We start from the raw sequence: 21777 nt of genomic DNA, 5'->3' as shown, positions 1-21777 counted from the left end.
CTAGTTTCTTTAAAATTTAAAAAAAAAAAAAATGTCCTCAGAGATGAATCTTTTCTAGTTCAAGCTCTATGCTTAGTACTGCAAAATGAGAAGAGCCCTTAACTTTTATTGATTTTAGCATCCCTGGCTATGCTTGGAAGCCACATAATGATGTTCTGTTGCGGAAAAATCTTGGCATTGCTACCTTGCATGCTATTTCATGTGCAGCCCTCATTTTAATTGATACAAGAACTGTACGAGGGGGGTTAACATGTAGCTTCTAGGAAGAGGCACTGGTTTGAAGCAGCTCAGCTCTTGCACCTGAAATCTTGCAATTCTCTCTTGCCATGTGGATTAGTGGCTAGCCCACTTATTGTGATGCATTATCTGGCTTACGAAACAAGCTTAACTAGCTTCTTCATCCTGGCCCACTGTGATGCTGTTCTGTATGTATGTTCCCCAGGCATTATGTCCCTCATGGCTTGGGTTTTCTTACAGTTAAACAATATCCGCAGGTTGGCTCTGGGTGAATCTTTTCTCAAGGGCTAGGCCAGATATTTGCCATCTTAAATACAGGTGGTTGGAGACAGGATCTTAATAGGGCAGGAAAAAAAAAAGCATTCTCCCTTGCCCACCACCATATCTTTATTCCATCACTGTGTGTTCTTGGGGGGATGAGGAGGGTGTCAGGATTTACTTCTGCTCAGTGATAATTCATGCTCCCCACTCTCTGTTTTGACTTAGTTTGCTTGTCCTGGCCTTTGTGGGGAAAGGGCTAAATACAGCTTGGTCAACATTTACTAGTCAGCTTTTTCAATAGTTAATTCCTCCCTGCAGGCACTTCATCTATTTGCCACAAACAAGCTTCATTAGCTGTGTCTGTACTGTGAAAAATCAAGGTTTTTTTTTGTTGTTATTTCTTAAATCTAAACTATCTCTTCCTGTGTTCTAGCAACCAGGAGAACTGTTAAGGAAAAAAAAAAAAAAGTTCTAGATATTTTCAGCAAGTATTAACATCTGAATGAAAAATTTGCTTTATTCTAGCCCTACTTTATGCAGAAATACTTGTTCCTATCTAATGGGGTCATTTGTTGTCCTGTTGTTACAAGTCACTGTGCCATTAGAGGCCTCAATAAAAAAAAAAGAAGCATTTCTTAATTTTTAGAGTAGCGCTAATTTTGCCTCTTACCATCACTGCATGACCTTCTGAGATAAGTTTTAAATAACATCCCCCAGGTAGATGCCCTATGTTCCCATAACCTGTTGTTGCAGCCTGTTTTCCCAACCCAACTGCACAAAACAGGACTGCAACGCACAGCTGCTTGTTGGCCTGACAGCTGGAGGAGGGCTCCGTGTCTTCACCGTGCCATGTGCAGAGCTCTGCTTTCCTGTTGCTGGCACCAGGAGCACAAGTTCAGGGAGGAAAGGAAGCGTGGGGCTGTGCTTCTTCATTTTATTTTTTCTTTCTCACAGCAATTCCTTAACGCTGGAGATTAGGGAAACAGTTTCTGTTCGAGGTGATGAATAAAGCATATTGAGAGTCTTCAACAGAGATTTAGGATGATGCTAAGGGGCATCTTCCAACCGCAGAACGTGTGCTCCTTCCCGTAATTTATTTTTTTATTTTAAATCTTTCCCCAAAGCCTAGGAATGGTAATTAAACTGTAGCTGCAGGAATAATGACAGATATGGGCCCCTTGCCTACACCTTTTCATCACCGCACCCATCTCCCATCTGTTTTTTATTTGCCCTAAAGCTTAAGTGGTTTCAGGATCCTCTACTTGCATGCGTGTTTCCACTGTGTGCCCATTTTAAATCTCTCCAGGTATTTTAATGAATTAATTAATTGACAGTTGCTGACCTCAACACAAGTACATCCTGTAAGTCCTGACTTGCATCAGGCGCTTTTCTTAGCACAGCAGCCTTCTGGGGGCTATTCCAAACCTAAACCTTTGTGTTTTCCAATAAGTTTCCCTTCTGAACCACTCTGTGTAACCCTGATGCTGGCTTTCCCTGCCAAAGCAGGAAAGACAAGAGTGGCATTAAATACATGAAAGGGAGTATTTTGGGAAGTGCCTGACCACACGTTCTCCTTGGAATGTTTTTGGGTTTTCCCATTGGAGTAGTGTTGATGCCCACTACAAACTACCCTGTGATGTCCAGTAGGAGCTGGTGGGATTGATGTTAGCACCTGTAATGCTGGTAGGTAAGAAAGTCACCTCCTGATGAGGGTGCTAGTGCTTCCCGCAGCATTGCTAGGTGACAACCTGGAACTAGAACTGGAATAACCTACAAAATATTGTCAGCACTGGAATCTGTGCACCGTGTGAGAACAAAACGCTGTATGATCATTGCCCATTATCTAATTATACAAGAACTTACAGCCCTGGAGGGTGAACAACTAATTAACTTTCCCATTTTTTAAAGGGTAACAAAGAAGTGAGGGATGTTTGTGTGAGCCAAAAAAAGGCTCTTGCTCCAGTGCTGTGCAGTGAAGTCACGTGTTCCTTGAGAGGTGAAGGAGGCAGGCTGGTGCGGACATAGCTCTGCATCCTGATCCTCTTAATGCTGTGCAGGGGGTTGTAGAGGCAGGAAGTTTGCTTTTAGGAGCAGATTGCTTGCTCAAAAACAGCTCAGCTTTGGAGATGCAACTCATAATTCACTGACTCACGAACCCAGCTTGTCCAGGGAGGCAGCTGATGCTGGACCTTGCTTGCCTTCAGTGCAACATGAGAGATCTTCTACATTGGAGGATTTGCTTGTGCAGAATTCTAAACAGAATCTCTCTGGAGCATTTGATCCTTTGGTGTGGATGGGAAGTGCTGGGGAAAGGCCATGGTTTTACCCCACGTTGGGGCTTGCTGTTATCACCTGGGAGAAGAGCTGCCTGTCAAAAAAGTAGTGGCATTTCTCCGTATGATAAGTCCTGCAGGTTTTGTGTCTCAGACCTCATGCTGAATGCACCAGCGTTCAGTGCCCTAGACTCTAATTTTACTTTCCAAGCAGCACTGGACAGCTTCCACCTCACCTAGAGGCACGTGCCTTCCTCCAGAGCTCCCATCGCTGCCTCTCAGGACCTGCACACTATCGCCTGGCTCGTGAAACACCAAGCACCCTGTTGTGTGAGCCGGGGTTCCCAAACATGAGGGACTCACCAGCCTCTCGGGAGCAGCGTGAGCACCACTGACCTGCTGTTCTTTGCCGTTGCAGGACGCAGACAGGTCTCCTCCCAGGCGTCAGCATGGCTCAGCAGGGCAGCACCCCTCTCCTTGGGCTGCAGCAGCAAGCTGCGCTGGGCTGCCGGGGGATCTGGAAACGGAGCCTTCATCTGCCTGGAAAATCAAAACCAGCAGGCATTCTCAAAACAACCTGTAGGCTATAAAACACAACTGTGTGGCTGCAGTGCTCCTGAGGGCTCACAGCTCACACCTGGGACGGGGCAGACTGTTTTTGAGCTGTTGCCTTTGCAGTGGGTGTGCAAGGACCAGCTAGCTACCCTGGCCAGAAAAAAATAAATTAAAAACTGCCTACAAACAAACAAAAAACCCAGGCCAAACATGGAAAGCAGAATTCGAAGTACTGCCCCATCCAGACCCAGAGGCTAATTGTTCTAATCAGAAAGGCCTAATTGCCTGCAAGTGACTGAGAATGAGATTTCAGCGTGTGCAGTAACACCCAGGCAGTTTCTGGGGAGCAGCTGATGTGCTCTTGTCCACATTCTCGCAGTAACATGGGTGTGTACGTTCCTGGGTTGCTGTTGATTACAGAGCTGTTAGCTCGACGACTTGTACACTCCAACTGGCTTTCTCCAACTTTCCCCAAACTCACGGTGCAAGTTTCTGCTGAAAAAGGTGGGTGACTAACTTGGGAGGTAGACTGGGCCCTTATAAATCAGTGTGCTTGCTATTTTTGGAGGTTTGCTTAAGGAGTGGAGTGGGTCAGAAGGAAGTGACTCTTTTTTTTTTTTTTTTTCTTCCCCATCCCCCCCTGACATTGTAACACAGTTGTTGCTTTCAAGAATATGCATGGTCTGTTTTCTTCAGACTATTGGCTCGTCTGGTAAAATAATTAGCTGTTAGGCAGACAGAGGGAAAGGATCACATCTGCACAAGACAGGAAGACTGGGACAGTAGAAAGGGGAAAAAAAAAAATCCCTGCTTGAATCACAGCTGCCCACCATGCATAGTAACAGAGCCTGCCAAGAATATTCAAATTGATTTAGGGAGAAAAGCTGAGGAAACCGTTTAACCCCAGCCTGCTTGGAGCTGTGACAGTACCTCTCTAGGCTGCTCCCGCTTTAGGCCAAAAGAAGGGTTTTCAAGCCGTGTGTTTCTCCAGCCATCCTCCCTCTACCCCCTTTTGCAGCAGGAACACAAAATACGGCCTCACTGACAGGCACGGGGCCGCGCGCTGCAGAGCAGCTTTCCACGCGGCGAGAATAACCGAAGGTGGGAACATTTATTTCCTATTGATGGGATTAAGTTGTAATTGGATCGTGTGATTAAACCCGAGAGCCAGGCAGATCGTTTGTGACTAATTTCAGGCAGTGGGAGCCTTCCTGCAGCCTGCAGAGCGCTCTGAGCTAGGCCCCCTCTCACCACCATGGGTCTGCAGAAGCATCGTCTGCGAGCAGCCTTCCCGAGTGCACGAGGCCAAAGTTACTCGCCCAAGAGTTTTGGGGAGCACACGTCTGCTGCAGGCTGCTTGCGAGCAGTTACGAGCGAGGATTTTGCATCAAAACTGTGGCTAGTGATTAGTTTGGACAGGCGAGTCATCCAGCGAATCCCTTTCCCTACTTAAATACATCTATTATCCGGAATCTGTAAGGAGAAGCTTGCCTAATGGTTAAAATATGGTTTGTGGGGAATATGGGGTGGTGTTTGTTCTCAGAACCTGTTGTCTCAGACCAGCTTTTCCTATGGGAGTCCCCAGCTCAGTCCCAGCCATCTCTACAATAAACCCACAGAAGGATAGCTGGAGAAATGCACAGAACCACGTCCAAATAAAACACAAGCGCCGTAACGCAGGTATTTCAGTGCTTGCCTTCAGGTGCTGGTGCTCAGGCTGCAAGCTGCAGCCCTAAATGCCACCCAAATGCCAGCTGGAGCAGCAAACCCCAACATTCAGCCCCTCAAACGTCTCAGCTGCAGCCTCGCTTGCATCGGGAGGCCTTTGGCACACGAGGTTTTTTTCCGGTTAAAACACAAGTTCCCTGGGTACCGAAATGTCTGCTGCGAGGCAAATGCAGGAGTGCTGAGGCCCTGACAGCACTCAGCAGCTATGTGCTTTGTCCATGCCTAAACCACAACAGGCCCCGGCAGCAAAGCATTCCCCATCGAGCTCGCCTGCAGAGCCAGGCTGCAAGATGTGTGCACAAGATGTTTTTGGATCAGGTCTCACATAAAAACAGCTGTGGGAGGAAATGGGCCCAGTAGTCAGACCACATTCACCATTAATATTCATTTATGCACAAATACGAACACAATCGGCGATGACTTCTAAAGGAACGAGCCTCAGTAAGCCCAGGAAGAGACACTTCTGGGCTCTGGACAAATAATTTAGAGGCCACTGAAAGGAAACCTGAACGCTCTTCCTCTGTTTTGTGAGAAGGAAAGGGATCCTGCCGGCACATCCGAGGGGGAAGGAGCCATCTCCTGCCAGCCTCGTCAGGGTTAGGCACCTCCCTGCCTCCCAGCACAGGGCACCACGCAGGTGCTGGACATGCAGGGCTGTTGCAGAAGGCTGGGATACAGGAGCAGTGCCAACCAAACCTGCAGATAGGCGGGTGTCCTCAGAGAGGTTTGAGGATGTGTGCTTGCAGTTGGGTTCTAAAAGGAGGGAAGAGTTACAAACCAGAACCAGAGGAGGGTTAATTGCATGTTTTACCTTGTGAATGTTACTTGGAAGCTCTGAAATCACAGTCCTGAAGCAGGCAGGATCAAGCAACATCCCAAAGACTGAGATATTCAGAGCCCTGGCCTTAGAGCAGCAAGTCCTCAGCTCATGGCAAGAGAAAATGGAATAGGGAAAACCCAACCCAGGGGAAGAAAAATAAATAATCAGAGTGGCAGAGAGGGAAATAGGGAAAACAGTGAGACTACAGCAAGCCCCACCGTCACAAACAGCTTTGCTCGCCTTTGCTGGTGACCAATTGCTCAAGCACAGCCCGAGGATGCTCCTCAGAGGATGTGGTGAAGTGACAACAGTCTGCAAACATGCAGTGTCCCTGGCCGGACCCCTTTTGAGGGAAATGAACCAAGTCCTGGACAGGGTAAGAAAGGTGTCGATCCTCTCTAGGGGCCTAAGGAAGCCTTCATTTGACTTGTCCCAGCCTCGCATTTTTATTTCAAGCAATTGATGCATCGTGGATTACAGCCCGCTGGAAGCAGCTGTCTCACAGTGAGCACAAAGATGGAGGTCTGGGTTTTCCTCGAGGACGTGGCTGCGCTTTGAGAAGCAAAGCCTGGAAAAGCACAGGAGAAAAACCTTCCTCCCCAAGGTTTGTTCGAGTTTCCCGGTCATGCTGGAGAAGTTGTTGAAGGGGTAGGGAGCGTAAATCCACTAACACCAGGAATCCATTTGCTTTCAAACCGAATTCCTCTGCGAACCGCTGTGAAGGAGAAAACACACGAGACCAAATCCAAAAAATCGTGTCGCTGTCTCCTGAGGAACCTCAGCGAGATGGCTGAGCATCACCTTACACCGACTCCCAGTATCTGCACGCACAAGAAGATGCCTGCCAACTTCAAGGCAGAGACTCATGTGCACACCAGGCAGGATGAAGCCTAAAAACCACTGGTAGTTACACTTTTACTGCCAGAAGCAACATTTTAATCTAAGTATTGGCTCCCGACAGAGCCTGTACTCTGAGGCACTGCAACATCTTTCCTCCATCTGAATAATTGCGAGCGCCTGTCTTTAATCTATTTTCAAGAATTGTTGGGTTTAATTTTTTTTTTTTTAATATATATATATATATATATTTTTTTTAAGTACAAAAGAAAATGTTTCTGTGTATACATTCATGGCAACAGAGCTGCACAGAGACATAAACTAATGGAAGGTCCATATGTCGGGAGAATACCGTATGTAATGAGAACTGCTGCATTTTTGTAAAATGTAATGGGACAGATACGCAGCAGCTGTGGGTTACTCAAGAAGCAGCTAATTTAGCAAGCTGAATTCAAGGATATTTCCCAGATCTCCCAAACAATGAATAGCAGTGTTGTTTAAGATTACCATTATGCCTTACATCCTCCTTTGACTGGAAGCAGGGGGAGGAAGCCTCTATCTGTGCTTCTGGGGCAGAAGTACATGATTAGTGCCTAGCTATCATAGGAAGCCCCAGGGGAGCACAGGGGTCTGGGCTTGAAGGAAGGAAGGAAATCGTGTAGGATAAACAAAAAAGAGCCTCAGGAAAGCAGTTGAGATGGGCAAGACTTGGTGAAAAATAGAAAAGAGAAATAAAAAAAGGAAGGGACCTACTGGAGTTCTAGCTAATATTAAACTTATAAAAATAAACAAAACCAGAATGAAACAACAAGAAAAAAAACAACACACCTTATTCTAAAACAGCGTTAGGAACTTAGCAGGTTCATGTTTCCATACGCCGCCCAGCAGGCCCAGATTTCACCTCCTGCTCCACCAAAAAACCTGACTCCCTACAAAATCTCCAGACTTATTTTTTTTTATGGGGAAGGTCCCTGCGGTGATGATGCCAGCGCTGCCAGGAGCACACGGCTGCAGTTTGCAGCTGGGAGGCAGAGGGGGAGGAAAGGGACGGGGCTAATCTGGAATCCAAATTTGTTGCAGGTTTCACACGTGTAAACAAAAGTGGCCGGGCCGTGCAGACAGTCTGGGGCCTCGTTACATCAGCTTGAGGAGGGTTTGTCAAGCGTAACGCAAAGCAATCCTTCCCCTGAAAAAAAAAAGGGAAAGAAAAAAACCACACCACACCTCTCCCTCAGCAAATTAAGAGATTACTTGAGCGAGTGGAGTTTGCAAAGGATTTTCAGATACAGTAACTTGGTAGCAGTAACTGGAAAGGACATTGCTGCGTTAAGACAGATTGCATTTATCTGGTTCCCAGATCATGATGTTAGAATTTCCTCTTACAGTACCGTTGAGATAAGCGAAGGCCCTATCTCCCTGTACAAGAAAAACACTTGATTTCCACACAAACGGAATGAGCTTGCACAAGAGAAGTACCAGGAAAATCCATCTCTCCCGGCCAGGCTCCGCTGCTGGAAATGACCGAAGCTCTGAGCCTCGCCGTGCGCTCCCGGGGGTAGAGCAGAGCAGAGGCTCGTGCTTTGCTGACAGAGTCATTCCCTCAAGCCTGGCTTTAGACACTCATTATAGCAACAGTTTCTCTCCCAGGCCCAAGCCAAACCTTTTGCTTAGTTACACAGGGAAGGGAGCTTCTGAAATCGGCACTAGAGACGCTGAGTGGTTTATGTAATGTCGCAGCGGGCTTCCCGAGTGCTCTGTGGAAGAGCACATCTGCAGGCAGCAAAAGGCTATCGTGGGCCAGGGACTTTGCTCTTTGCCATATATCACTGACACAAGGCCTAATTCTGCTCCTGGAGTCGCAGCTGAAGCAAGATAGAGCTGGAAGCTTTGGGCCTACCTGAAATGAATGCTTTTTAAAACATTTTTTTTTTTCCTTCTTAAAACTTTCGGAGCTGCCCCTTCCTGTTTAATGCTAAACAAAAACCTCCCTGCGACACCAGCACGAAACTCTCAGCGCACTTCATTCCTTTGCACGAGGACAAAAGCCCAGCCCCTCAGCCAGGGGAGCCTGAATTTATTCAGGAGTCCATAGGAAACAGCTGTTGCTTCCAGCCCAGCCTCTCCTTTATCTCCTTTATTGTTTATTCATGTCTCAGCTAATGCTGGCCACTGCCAGCGGGTCAGGACTCTGCACTCCGAAAAGCTCCTCGGAAGCTGATGGAAGTCAGCCCGGTGCCAGGGGGATGGAGGAGCGGGGTTTTGCATTATTCAGTTCCCAGCTGGTGACAGAGGTAAATTCCTGACTGGGCTAGCTCATAGCGCGGGCAGGAGCCAGGCTTCTGCCCCGGGTTTTTGCAGAGGGGGGCAAACACTCAGCTTGAAGGAAGCCAAATGCAACAAGATGAACGTGGAGCATGGCTTTTGACATCTCCCTGCTTCTTCTTGGAGTTTGTTGGCATCTCCTTGTACTGGAGGGGGGGTTTCCCTCCAGCTTCTGGAACAGAGTAGTGCCCAGGATTATGCTCGAAAACCTGCAAAGATTAATCTGTGAAGACCGTGCTGTGGCCTCACAGCATGCAGAAGTGCTCCAGAGTCCAAACAGCCCAGAGATTTTCCAGGGAAAAAGCAGAGGGTGGTGACCCCACCAGGCTTTTGCTGGAGATTTCCTACCAGGCAGGGGAGAAGGAGGCAGTAAGGAGCCTGGCGTGGAGCACGGGGGAATGGCAGGCAGGCCTCCCATGTCCTACTTCGAACTGCCTCCGTTTGTCTCTGTTTCCCAGCCAAAACGTGGGTGTAATTGTTCAGGCAGAGCATGAAGCTCTAAAGCCTCGCAGTGGCTAAGGCGTAGCGGGGGGACGGCGTGATGGCAGCAAGAAGCGAGCTGTTTTCCTCAGCGGCGGCAGAAGTAGCGAGCTAGAACCTCGGAAAGAGCATTTTAGCTCCCCAGACGGGCAGGGGGACAGCCCCGCGTCTCCCCTTGCAGAAAGGAAGGGGAGGAAGGAGGGTGCACGCTCACGGAGCAGGCCTCTTCCCACTCCACAGCGGCTGACAGCATCGCTTTTTTCACAGGCAGCTATTTAACAGTCAACATAAGGAAGCATCCTGAGTAGAGAGCAGCAGACGAGGCATAAATTAGGCAGCTAACTACGGATCACGGTTCCTACTCTCCTTTAAAAGGCAGGCCAGATGTCTTCAGATACCGTCGACTGCTAGTCGGCGAGGAGAAACCCTTTCAAGACCAGCTCGCTGAAGCCACAATGTGCGCTCGATTCGCTCGGCTGAGCGAGGATCTTCCTTGGCTGAGAGCAGGATCTACGCGCAGCTGAAAATACGGTGGGAATGAGTCAGTTCCTTGGAGTTTGTGTGGGAGGCAAAGGCAGAGCTGTGGGTGGCTTCAAAGTGTTAAACAGCCTTTTAAATTCAGGCCCGGATTCTCAGAGGAATAAGGAAACAGAGAGATTCACCCAGCCTGGATTCAGTTCCGTGCCTTGGGTCAGCCTTGAGAAAATTGCTCTCCGATAGTGGCAGCCACTTCCCTGGCGTGCAGGTCTGCCTGCTCCCCGGCCAGTCTGGCCTCAGATGTAATTAAGACATGGGGTTAAACAGCAAACCCAGTTAGATTGACCCTTACCTGTAGCAAGGCAGCACCTGGCCTTTCTCTGATGGCTGCAGGCTGCCCCCGAGGCAAGGCAGAGCCCCCCAGCCCCAGGCAGTGTCTGTCTGTCCGTCACATCTCACTTGAGCTGCCACAGGGATCTCTGGTACCTGCTCGAAGCTGCTCGAAGCTTTCCTGCTCTGTTTCAGCCCGGAGCTTGCCCACCCCGTGGTCTGTCATCACACCTCGGGGGTTAAAAGCCCTGAGATCTGGTCCTGGGAGATGGGGGACGAGGGATGCCGTGAGTTAAATCACCTGGCACATTGGAAATTCAGGCTCCATCCAGTTACCTCCTGCCAACTCTTTGCCATTCAGCCCCGTTCTCCTATCGTCTGGTCAGCTCTAAAGAGGATTTATTGCTTTTACTGGATCAGGCTCACCCTTCCATTTAAGTGGATTAATGCGGGTTAGCTCCAACTTAGCCCCACACAGCATTAGCCAAGTCAACATAAAGTTCCCTGCTACTGGCAGCGCTGTTGTTTTTTCCCTGCCCTGATGAATTTTTAATGGCCTTTATGTGCAAAAGCAGCTTTGCAAAATCTTAGGCTCCTGCTTTCCAACTTAGATGATTTGGCATGTGAAGAATGCGATGAATATTTAAACCTGCAGTTTGGCAGGGCCTAGGAAGCTGCTCTTTCGGGGACCGGCCAGGACCCGTGCGAAAACCCAGCGCGGAGAAGGAGCTCGTGAGGATGCAGCAGTCTTCAGCCCGAGTCACCCGGAGCCCACCGGTCTTTGGATTCTTTTAATTAGCCTCAGGACTCATCTGGAGGAGCTGCACGCGGGTGGAGCTGCGGGTTGTTTGATAGATGACTCAGATTGCTCTGCCGGCCGTATTTTATGAACGCCAGCGTAGCTGTTGAAGGCTGTTACGTACCGCCGGGACCCGGGTCCCCATCCCTGTAGACAATGTGCAACCATGTGGTAACAAGCGCCGCCTGCAAGACCTTACAATCAAGCCAGACGAGGCAGAAGGGGCAATAAAGGAAGGGTGCCCCTCTCGTGCCCTCCTGGTCCAGCTAGGTGAGCCGTGGGCTCGCACACGCACTCGGGCAGCCACCCGTGAACAGCTCACTGTAACCCCTCGTGCCCACCTGGAGCCCGCAGCAACATCCAGGCACATCGACTCGGCTTCGTCGGCTGTAAAAGGGCACCCGGCTCCGGAGCCGTGGCCAGAAAACCTCCATCATCCGCTCGAACACACAGGGACAGATGCTGGAATTCAGCCAAGACAGCGCGGCTTTCATCTCCGACATGAAAGGGGGCTCCCTCTGACATTTGGAGGCCCACTTTTTTTTTTTTAAGAGCTGCTGTGCAAAATGCAGCTCACACGAGCTTGAACGCTACAGAGGGGCGTGCCACCGAAACCTCCCTGGTAAAAACCTCTCCGTGAGCTCCTCTCTGAAAGGTGGATGCAGGAGGAGCCCCGTTGCCTTTGGCCAAGCAGCTGGCCCCGTGTCTCAGCCAGCTCCTCCTGGCACCAGTGCCCCCCCAGAATGGGGTTTGGGGCTGGGTACCAGCAGGGAAAGGTGCTCGTTTCTTCAGAAATGGCTCGTGCTGTCTGTCTCGGGTGGCTTTCAGGAGATGCCAGAGTGTCTAAACGTGGGCAGCTCTGCGCTGTGTGGTTGTGAAGCCAAGCAGCCCTGCTGTAGCCAGTGGCTATCTTTGCATGTGATCAGATTTAGGAGGCTCCACGGGCTGTGTCGTTATCTGCGTGCGGTAATTTGTTAAGTCTGGCCTACATAGTCAGCGGGGCTATTCCCTTCGGGTTGTTATTATTAGCAAGACTCGGAGGTTTTAAGCCTTTCTGGAGCTCAGGAATCTCTCTCATCATGCAAGCAGAAGCCTAAGGAAATCTCTTGTAATCATTGACTACGATAATTTAATTTCAGCGACGGAAAGATAGCCGTATTGATGCATGGGAGCACGAGGGGAGAAAGAAAAAAGGTGGAAGCAGACTTCAAGCTGGCAACAAGCAAGAAGCAAATCATCCACCTACAGCACTGCGGAGATGCAGCCAACACTCTCAGCTGAATTAACAAATTGTGAAGCAGACCCTTTAGCAGCTAGAGCCAGACTGAAAATATATATATAAAAAAAAAAAAAAAAAAAAAAACAACAACTCAGGGCATTACTTGACACATTTCTTTGCCCTGGTTGGGAAAACATGTTACTTCCCTCCTCGATATCGCTGGGATATGTTAAAACAAGTATTCCACGAGCGATGAAAACACCAAAGCTTGGTTTCCAAAGGATGTGTCTGGCTGTTTGGGGGAGATGTGTGGTGTAAACCTGAAGCTGCTCTCGTGGAGGGGATTTTCAGAGCCCAGTAAAGCACACCTGCCAGCCAAGAGCTCACCCCCAGGTAGGGCATTCACGACAGGTCTTGTCCCACACTGGTTTCCTGGTGTCTAATCGGGGACGAGCTCACGCTTTGCTTTGCTTCAGCAAGAGGGCTCACAGCTCTCCGTTTTACCCAGCTGATATTTTTTATGAAGCCCAAAGGAAATTAATTTCTCCAGGACTTCAGTTTGGTTTTCACCGGCCGTGAGGTTCAAGAACCATTACAGGGGCAGGAGGAGCAGAAGATTGATCGTGCAAACACAAGTCCTTTAGAAACCAAGCCAACGTTGAGCCTGTGTGCATCTTTTTACTCCAAGCTGTGATTAAATTCAATGAGGCGCAGAGCCTAAGGACCCACGTCGTAAAACCCCATACCTACTGGCTTCAGCTATCCTCTGCCTGCTTCCAGAGACGCTGCTCATCCGCAGCTCCTGCTAGAGCCGGCTAAATAAATTGGAAGTCTCAAATTGGACTCTGAACATCATCAGCTAAGGAGTTTCTGCATCAAATCTACTAAGTTTCTACAATTAGGCTGACGTGTGTTTGGCTTGTGACTAAGACCAAAAAGGTGCCACTAGAATAGACTCTGAGGGCAAATCAGGCTGCAAAATTTTTTTGTATTTCTTCACCAGAGATGGGAAAATGCACAGCAGGGCTTTGCACAAAACTCAGACAAACACAACGAGATCTGTTGGTATTGCTCTAGGTATTAGGCAGGCTCTCACAAAAGCAGCTGCCAATAATTAGTCTCCTAACTCGGTATTTCAGAGCTGGTTAAATATTTACTGAAGCCAGTGGAAAATCTGCCATTGACCACAGTGGAGCCGATATTTTACACCCAACCATCTAGGAAATGCTGTGTGCTTCAGGAAGAAGGGCAGACATTCAGCACCTCTCAGAACAAAGTCACTTTACCTTAGGAGCCTAAATATGGACTTTACACCTTCAGCTTAGACACCCAGTTTATCCTAGATTACATTCACGGCTACAATTTGAAATTACCCAGTCCCAGAAAACAAATATTAGACATCCCGTGCAGTGTCAGCAGTCTGACAAATAAAGACAACAATAAATTTGCTTTCTTTTCACTACCCACGTCACATCCTCAATCTGTTCTGTGTCTCTTGACACACAGGAGGCTTCAGAGAACCTGTCCAACAGTAAGAACACAATGCCATCTCAGCAGTAAGAAACCCAAGAAACCTGAGGTTCAATGATTTGGAAGGGGGGATTAAAAACCCCTGCTGAGAGGAGGTTTTGGAGGAGGAGACACCACCATCTGCAAAATGGCTGCTGCAGGGCCGCAGCTCCTGAGCATCGTCACATTTGCCAGGCTATCTGCATGAAAAACAAGCTGGGAAAATAAAAACAAACTATCAACTCAGCACTACAGCAATCCCCAGAGAAAACAGTAGAAGGGCTGTTACAGTATTTCAGAAAAATCAAATACATTTCAAATAAAAATCTGCTAGGCTTGATGAATAAACTCACATCACTCTTCCATTCAGTTGAGTTTTTTTTTTTTTCAAAGAGGCATATAAACTTTCCTGTTCGAGGGGATAAATCAATGACAAACTGTCTGATGTTGGGAAGAAATTTCCTCTGCTAGCAGATGATTTCAATACAGAGTTTCTTGTATTCTCTGCCTTTGAAGTATCTGGTACAGGCTGTGGTTAGAGACAGGATATCAGCCTGACGAACCCCAAAGACATTTTCTTGTAGCTCAAAGTTCAGATGGTCACAAACAGCAGTTGTTCTGGTTAGAAAAAAGTATCACGCATTTGCTGTGAGTTCAAAAGCTCTCTGCTCAGCACCTGGGTTTTCTGCTCTTCATGCCACATCTTTACAACCACTTCCTTCAGGAACTGGCCATAAAACGAGCTCTGATGGTGACAGCTCTTAAAATGTTATGTATGTGAGCGGGTTTGAAAACACAGTCCTTCCAGGGACGCCTCTTTGTTACAGGACCTTTTTCTCTTGTATGTTATTACATAGGCACTCTTTCAGCCTTTTAATCTTTGTAATTCCAAGCTAATATCGGAAAGAATCGCTGCCAGCTTGAAACCCAGTAAGCTGTCAAAAATGAGTGAAACGTGGCTGCGGGAATGTCCCTGCCAATTTGTTCATTTGAAAGGCAAATCTGCTTGCTTTTTCTAGATGCTTTTCTTTTTCTTTTCCAAGCTAGTTTGTGAAGATCCAAGTGAACGAAACGCCCTGGCCATTGGTCACAGGAAAAAAGGTTACGAGCTGAGGTTGGAACCAGCGATGCTGGGGGCTTTCTGCTGTGGCATTTCTCAGGCTGGGACGAGCAGTCTGCAGGAGGCACGTCTTTACCTGTCACTAGAGATACCCCAAGGAACAGCTTCCACATGAAATGTCTTCTCAGCCGGGCTGAATTGGGGGCACCCAAGGCCCATTCCTCTCCCACTAACCCCTGGCACACTTTCAGCTGGCTGGGGTTAACCCGTGTGTCCTTTCCCCCAGGAAAAGGGGGAAACGGTGTGTCCTCAGCTGCCAGCAGGATGCTCTGGCTCCTCTCTCACCCACTCGTGACTGTGCAGGAGCAGAGTGGCTCCTATTTCAAACAAAGCTCTTTAAAGGCAGATTTGGGGAGCTGGTGCACCGTATAGGATAATAAATCCCTTCTTACGGGCTGAAGCTGTCACTGCACAGCGTCTTCCTTGGGGGACTGGGGGAAGGAGAAGACTGCAGAAAGTTTGCCTCAGGGAGTCACCAGGGAGGGAGGTATTTTGGGTGCCAGACCTTGAGATATTGCCAGCTAAATCCTGCAAATCCCAGGAGACAAATTCTGGCTCCACTTAAGTGTAAGGTTTTTTTTTTTGCCACTGACTTAAGTGGAGCCAGGATTTTACCCCGGGGAACTGCAGAACGGAATCTCCTGGCATCGGATGGGCTGTTCTCTCCCCAGTCTTCTCTACCTGAGGCTGGAAGGAGTCCATTTGTTCCAAGTCTAGGGAAGCACAAAAGCAGCATTGCATCTGAGATGTGTGCTGGGGCTTTTAAATTAAACCTGACCTTTCTTGCTACCTCCCCAGCACATCACAGCCCTGCAGAGCTCTCTGCGAAGACAGGGATAAGTGTGAGGACTTTGCCCACCCCCAGGACTTTGCTCTCAGGCCCGTGGTGCTTTTGGACACACGTGGAAGCACAACTGTGTCCCAGCCCTGCAGCAAATGGCACAGCAAAAAGAAACTCCTCTGAGCAGAAAACATCCCTTTGCTTCATCCTACAGCTATTTCTGTCTCTCCTTTGGAAGGCTTCCCATGTCTGTGGCTGGCTGAACCACTTAATGGGGTTCTGGGGTTTTCCCCGAGATGAGGAGTTCACTGAAGCCTATTCACCAAGCGAACAGAGAAATCCTGCAGCGATACCCAATACTTGGGGCCACTGCACTGAAAACCCCATTCATTGTTGCCAAGCCACCGGGGTCAGCCACACGGCTGGAGTTTTACCTGCTTATTTGTTTATTTAATGAGTAACTATCACTTTGGAGCTCACCTCGGTAATTTCAGATTTCTGCTCCCAGAGGGTACACAAGCACACACGTGTGTGGATGTGTACACACGTTTCCTGCCTGGCAGCCTGAGCCGTGGCGTGGCTCTGAATGCTCCTCTCAGAAGCACAGACCACCAGGTGGAAACCACGGGGGGTACCTCAGCTCCAGCATCGGCCCCGTACCAATGCACCACTGCGTACCCTTCAAAAAAAAAAAAAAAAGTGGTTTGTATTTCTCCTTCTATTTCATATCTGGATTGAACCATGTATCCAGCATCTCCATTCAGTCCTAGCCTCTACTCCGTCTGTTTTAGCTACTCGGAGTTTTCTGCTACAAATTTATTGGGATTTGAATTTTGCACTGTTTAGACTCAAGAAAAAAAAAAAGAAAAAAAAAAAAGAAAAGAAAAGAAAGAACAGCAGAGTGCTTCTTCTTTTGGCTGTACACGTGAAAATGTTCTGTTTTAAGTTTTGGCCAGAATGTCTGCAAAATGTGGTTGGAAGTTATACTTTCTAACCTGGCTTTTATCATTGTTCTCAGGAAGCTGTAAAAAGTAAGCACTTTTAAAGTGAAATCACTTGAGTTCAGTAGTTCTAGAACCGGGCTTTTAAGGTTGGAAATGGCTCTCAAGGGCACAAGGACATAAATGCTTCAAATTTTAGAAGTGTCTGAGCTTTTAGTTCCTGAATCAGGTTGGAGCTAAACACAATCTGAACGCAGGAAATCTCAGATTCTAAGCCAGAGTGTGTTTGGGAAACTATCAAACTTGATAGCTGAAGACCAAGGATCTCACAGTTCACAATAACAAGTTCTCTGTACCTGTTCCCTTCTCATAACATTGAAATTTTACATCAAGACCTGAAACAGTCAATAACCTTGTATTAGCACAGTGCTGAAGCAGAGAAATGGAGTGTGTGAAAATCAGAGAGATGCTTGCTTAAAGCGGTAAGCCTGCTGCTAGTCATGTCAGTTCCCTTAAAGCAGATGTTGGCCAATTCCACAGCTCATCGTGACATAACCTTAGAAAATGCGAAAAAGAAATGTCAGTTCATATCGCGCTCTCTCTATAATTAAGAATAATTAAGAATTCTATACAAGCATTAAGCTTCAGGCTGCGTATGACTTGCTAATTTCTCAGCCGTCCCAAAACATGCATTAATTCCAGCTCCTCCATGCGATGATACGTGTTCTTAACATCAGTGACTCCCCGGGTCATTAGATGAATTATATTGCCTGGGTATGACTTTGTACTTTCTTTGCCACCTCGACGTACACAGCAGTGCACGGAAATGGGATTGCACACGCAGAGAGACAGGGCGTGTTACAGCCCTTCAAAACCTTTCTCTTTACAGCCACACAGCGCGCTGCTGGGAGATCCTGTCTCACATCACATTAGGCAGCAGGCTTGAAATCTCACAGAAGCCAAACCGAAGTCTGTCAACTCTTCCCAAATGAATTTACAAGTGGGGAATGGGGGAATGAGATGAATGGCATGGGATGGTTGTGCATGAGTGCAGGGAAGCAACTGAAAATATTTGTAGAGATCTAAGTATGCCACCCCAAAAATACACACATACTTTCCATCATTTAAATATCTCGTCTCTGGGTGGAAGCCAAGCATTTTTCTATTTATTTCCACTTATGCCACCAAGATACGAAGGGATTTAATCCCCTAATTCAACATGTTAGGAAAATACCAGAAGGCTGAACATCCTGGAAAAGGACAAGGTGTTAGGAGGATGTTAAATCATCGAGCATGATGTGCTGAAGAAACTAAAGCATTTCCGGTTGCTTGTGCTGCAAGCTCTCTCAGTGACATGTGAAAAGGCTGCATTTGGTCCTTACCAGAAGCCAAGTTCTGTCTGTGATAAGCATTAGGAACACATGCAATGATACCTCTTGTTTCCAGCCCTCCTGACAGCTACTTCCAATTTGCATTTCTAAGTGGAATTAGCGGAGGAAGGAGATTTACACATTCCTTGCTGATGGGGACTGTTTAGTTTGAGCTTCTTGCAGACAAGCTCCTGCAGAAGCCAAAACCTCCCAGTTAATCTTCAGAGAGAGTGACAGGAGAGATGACCTTTCAGATGAAGACCATGGACTTTTGCTTAGGATACTCCTGCTCCAGGCCAGCAGCTCCCCATGTGACGTTATGCAAGTCATTCCAACCTTACTCATTTTCACAACAGGTTTAAATAAGTTTGTCTGATTTAGATCACAGTGCTCTGAGCAGAATAGATTAAAAAAATACTACTGAGTGAGCCCTTCTTATGCAAAAATTCTGCTTCTGAGGGCAAAGTAAGGCAGATACAGTCACTCCTGGGACACACTTGACAGGGTTATCATTGTGGTTTACAAAAAAACAGAGCTGTTGTAGCCTGAGAGACCCATACTGGTTATCCCTCCCCGCTGCCCTCCATTCCCCCATCCATCCCCTCTGACCTGCTACTGTCAAGCTGGGCATCCTTCCCAACCTGGTACTGCTTTTATGAGGAGCAGCTTGTCACAGATATATTCAGGTTTCCTGAGTGAGCACAACCAAGAAAACCCTCTCTGTGCCCTCTCTCTTTCTTCAGGTTCACAGGCTACAAGTTCACACTGGTGTGAATGCTGTAACATTTGTCCGAGACCAAGAATGTCTCCCAGGAGAAAGGTTTCTTGGGGGTTAAACTGGGTCTGCTCCACTCCTGCTGCCACCAAGGGAAAGGAGAGGCTGGGAGGTCTGTTCTGACCTGGGCAATGGTAGCAGGACGTTTGGTGGCAAGTTGGTGTGAAGCCACTTTGCTCTGAAATGCCAAACCACATTTGGCAGTGCCTAAAACTCACCCTGGGTGAAAGATTATTCTAAAATGTAATTTGTCGCTAAATGGTATTCTTTTAAAGTCATAAAATATTCAGATTTGTTTCCTGTGGTTGCAAGCTTGCTGGTCTGTATCCTCTCCTTGATTGACTCCAGCCAAGAGGCCAATTCCCATCACAGATGAAGAGCGTGAGTAAACCTGGATGCAGAAGTTTGGTTTCCTTCCATATCGCTTTGTATCTTGCTGAAATCTGCAGGGTCCAAATGTACCGTTTACTGGTTCAGTTTAGAAATCCCCACGCAGAAGTGACCCCTTTGGTTTGCAGATAAACATGAGAGGAGACATTGCAGGCCACAATCAGGTACAAACGAGGCTTAACCAGGCCTTCTGCAGGACAAGCTGTATGTGAAATGCCAGGAAACAGAGCTAAAAGTCTTTCTGCCATCATTAGTCAAGACCAGGCCGTCAGAGTTGCTTTGCCTTCAGCTTTCCGTGGCAAACTGCAGGATTTTGTGCACCATGAGGGTCCTCTTGTGCCAAACAGCAGGCCCACACCGCAGCGTTTCTCAGGAGGGCCGCAAAGCCTGGGCGGGCTGCTAAAACTTGTTTTGTAAAAATGTTTACAGCAAATACACATTTTTATAATACACATATATTTATGTGAGATATGTGAGATCTATAGAAATATGTAAAGACAAAGCAGAAACGGACTCGATCTCAGCAAAGCTGTGACAAATTAAACCACCAGTTATTTATGTGACTGGAAATTCACACCAAGTGCTGGGTCTCCTGTTGGATTAATGGAAATATTTGTAGAAAAATCAGATATACTTACTGTTTTTCGCTGGTTTCTGAGTCGATCAGCTGCAGCCTGGTGTCCTCTGCCCCGTTTTAGCTGGCTTATTGCTCTTCCATCTTCCATTTTAAACCCCTCGGACGCTGACTGCAGTGCCAGCAGGTGGAGCTGCCCATGTGCCTCTCCAAGTAGTGTCCTGGCAGGCCTTGCAAACCTGCACCATGTACCCTCAAAAAGCAAGGTGTCCTCTTCAGTGATGACCTTTTCGGGAGCCACGTGTCCCCATGGCTACCTGCGACATGAGCCGAGCTTCTCTTTCCTTCCAGGTCTCTCCAGAGCCTGCTGAAATGCCCAGCCATGTGGACTGCTTTGCAGACAGATTTGGGTGCCCACGAGGCTAACTTGGCATTACAGCTCCTTCCCTCATCCTTGGGGCAGCATGGGGGGCAAATGGTGCAAAGAAGGAGGAAAGATGTCAGAAAAAATACCACAGCTCCCAGCTTTTTTCTTCCTCTGCTTTCCCCCTACCCTCCTTTTCCCTCATGGTGCTGGGACTACTCTAAGTAGTGGGGTGGTTTTGTGGCGGCATGAGGAGGACATCGATGTGCTGGCCCTCAGCACCAGCCCTATCTCCCATCATAGTGGCTAAAATAGGGAAAAAAAAGTATATTTTAAGGCCTCCGTGGGGTGGGAGGCTGTGGGGGGTGGAGGCCCAGAGGGTGATGGTGACACCTGAGGGTGCCGGCCTAGGCCCAGGCCCAGTCATGGCCACCAGGGCCTTCTGGAAGGCAGAGCCACCAGGCTGGGCCTACTCATTGAGGTGCGCCCCAAAAACATGCAAAACACCTGAATAACACCCAAAACCACTTAAAAAAACACCCACTCCCTCATTCCCTGCTGCATTTGGGCAAGTACAGCCTGTGTCTGATGCTCACAGCATTTACAACCTCAAAATGCAAACTAACTCCATTTTTTTTCCCTCAGAGACTCTGAGGTCTTGGAAGGGTGGCTCTGGTAATTTTCCCTGTATTTACCAGCATGGTTTAATTTTCACCTTGTTTTCCAGCCAGGCAAAACCCATAAACGGCATCATTTTGATATGATGTATTTGTATTTACATGGTACATTTTAAAGCAATAGCTACATTGATCATACATATTAGAAACAATAAAAAAAGAAGTTAAGAACTAAAATGTACATCATACACTTGTATATATATTTTTTTACACAGAGGTAAAAAGGCTTATAAAAATCAATACAACAGGGTTTTAACTTTTAGTATATAGATACAATAATGATGAGGCTTCAGGCACTTTAATTTGTTAATGTGAGCAATAGCTTGAAAAAAATTTTCCACAACAGAAAAAAAATTGGTTAATGTTTTGTTACCACAGATACAAAAATAAAATCTGAATAATTTCTCTCAAATGATTGATGTCAGTATTGCAAAGCTGACTGGGAGAATGCTACACACTGTTCAGCAGCAGTGTGGAAATTAAGGAGAAATATTTACAAAAAACACCCATTTCTATCATTGTGCCCTTACACCACTGCCTTCACAAACCAAATAACACACGCAGCAAAATCTACAAGTATTACAAAAACCCAAAAGGAGAAAAGGGAGGAAGAAGAAGGGAGGAAAAATAATAAAAAAAATAAAATTAAAAAAAGTTTTTTTTTTTTTTTTAACTTTTATTTCCAGACATACAGAAAGGCTTGGAGTATGTCTACTTTACTTAAATAAATAGGGGCACTTCAAGACCGGACAAAAAGCTGTAAGATCTTTTTGTAGTGTTGTGCTTTATAGAGACAAGATCTTACAGATGTTTGTTTACATGAAACAACTCTGAGAACAGAAATAAAAGGAAAAGGTTGTTCCATTAATTTTTTTCGAGGCTGGCTTGATGTTTACTAGACACCATTGAGAGATTTGTCAACTGCTATTAGGCACAAA

This window comes from Aythya fuligula, chromosome 3 (genome assembly GCF_009819795.1).
Source record: "Aythya fuligula isolate bAytFul2 chromosome 3, bAytFul2.pri, whole genome shotgun sequence".
Taxonomy (NCBI): Eukaryota; Metazoa; Chordata; class Aves; order Anseriformes; family Anatidae; genus Aythya; species Aythya fuligula.
The sequence above is the reverse complement of the archived record's forward strand: the minus strand, read 5'-3'. Positions refer to the sequence as shown.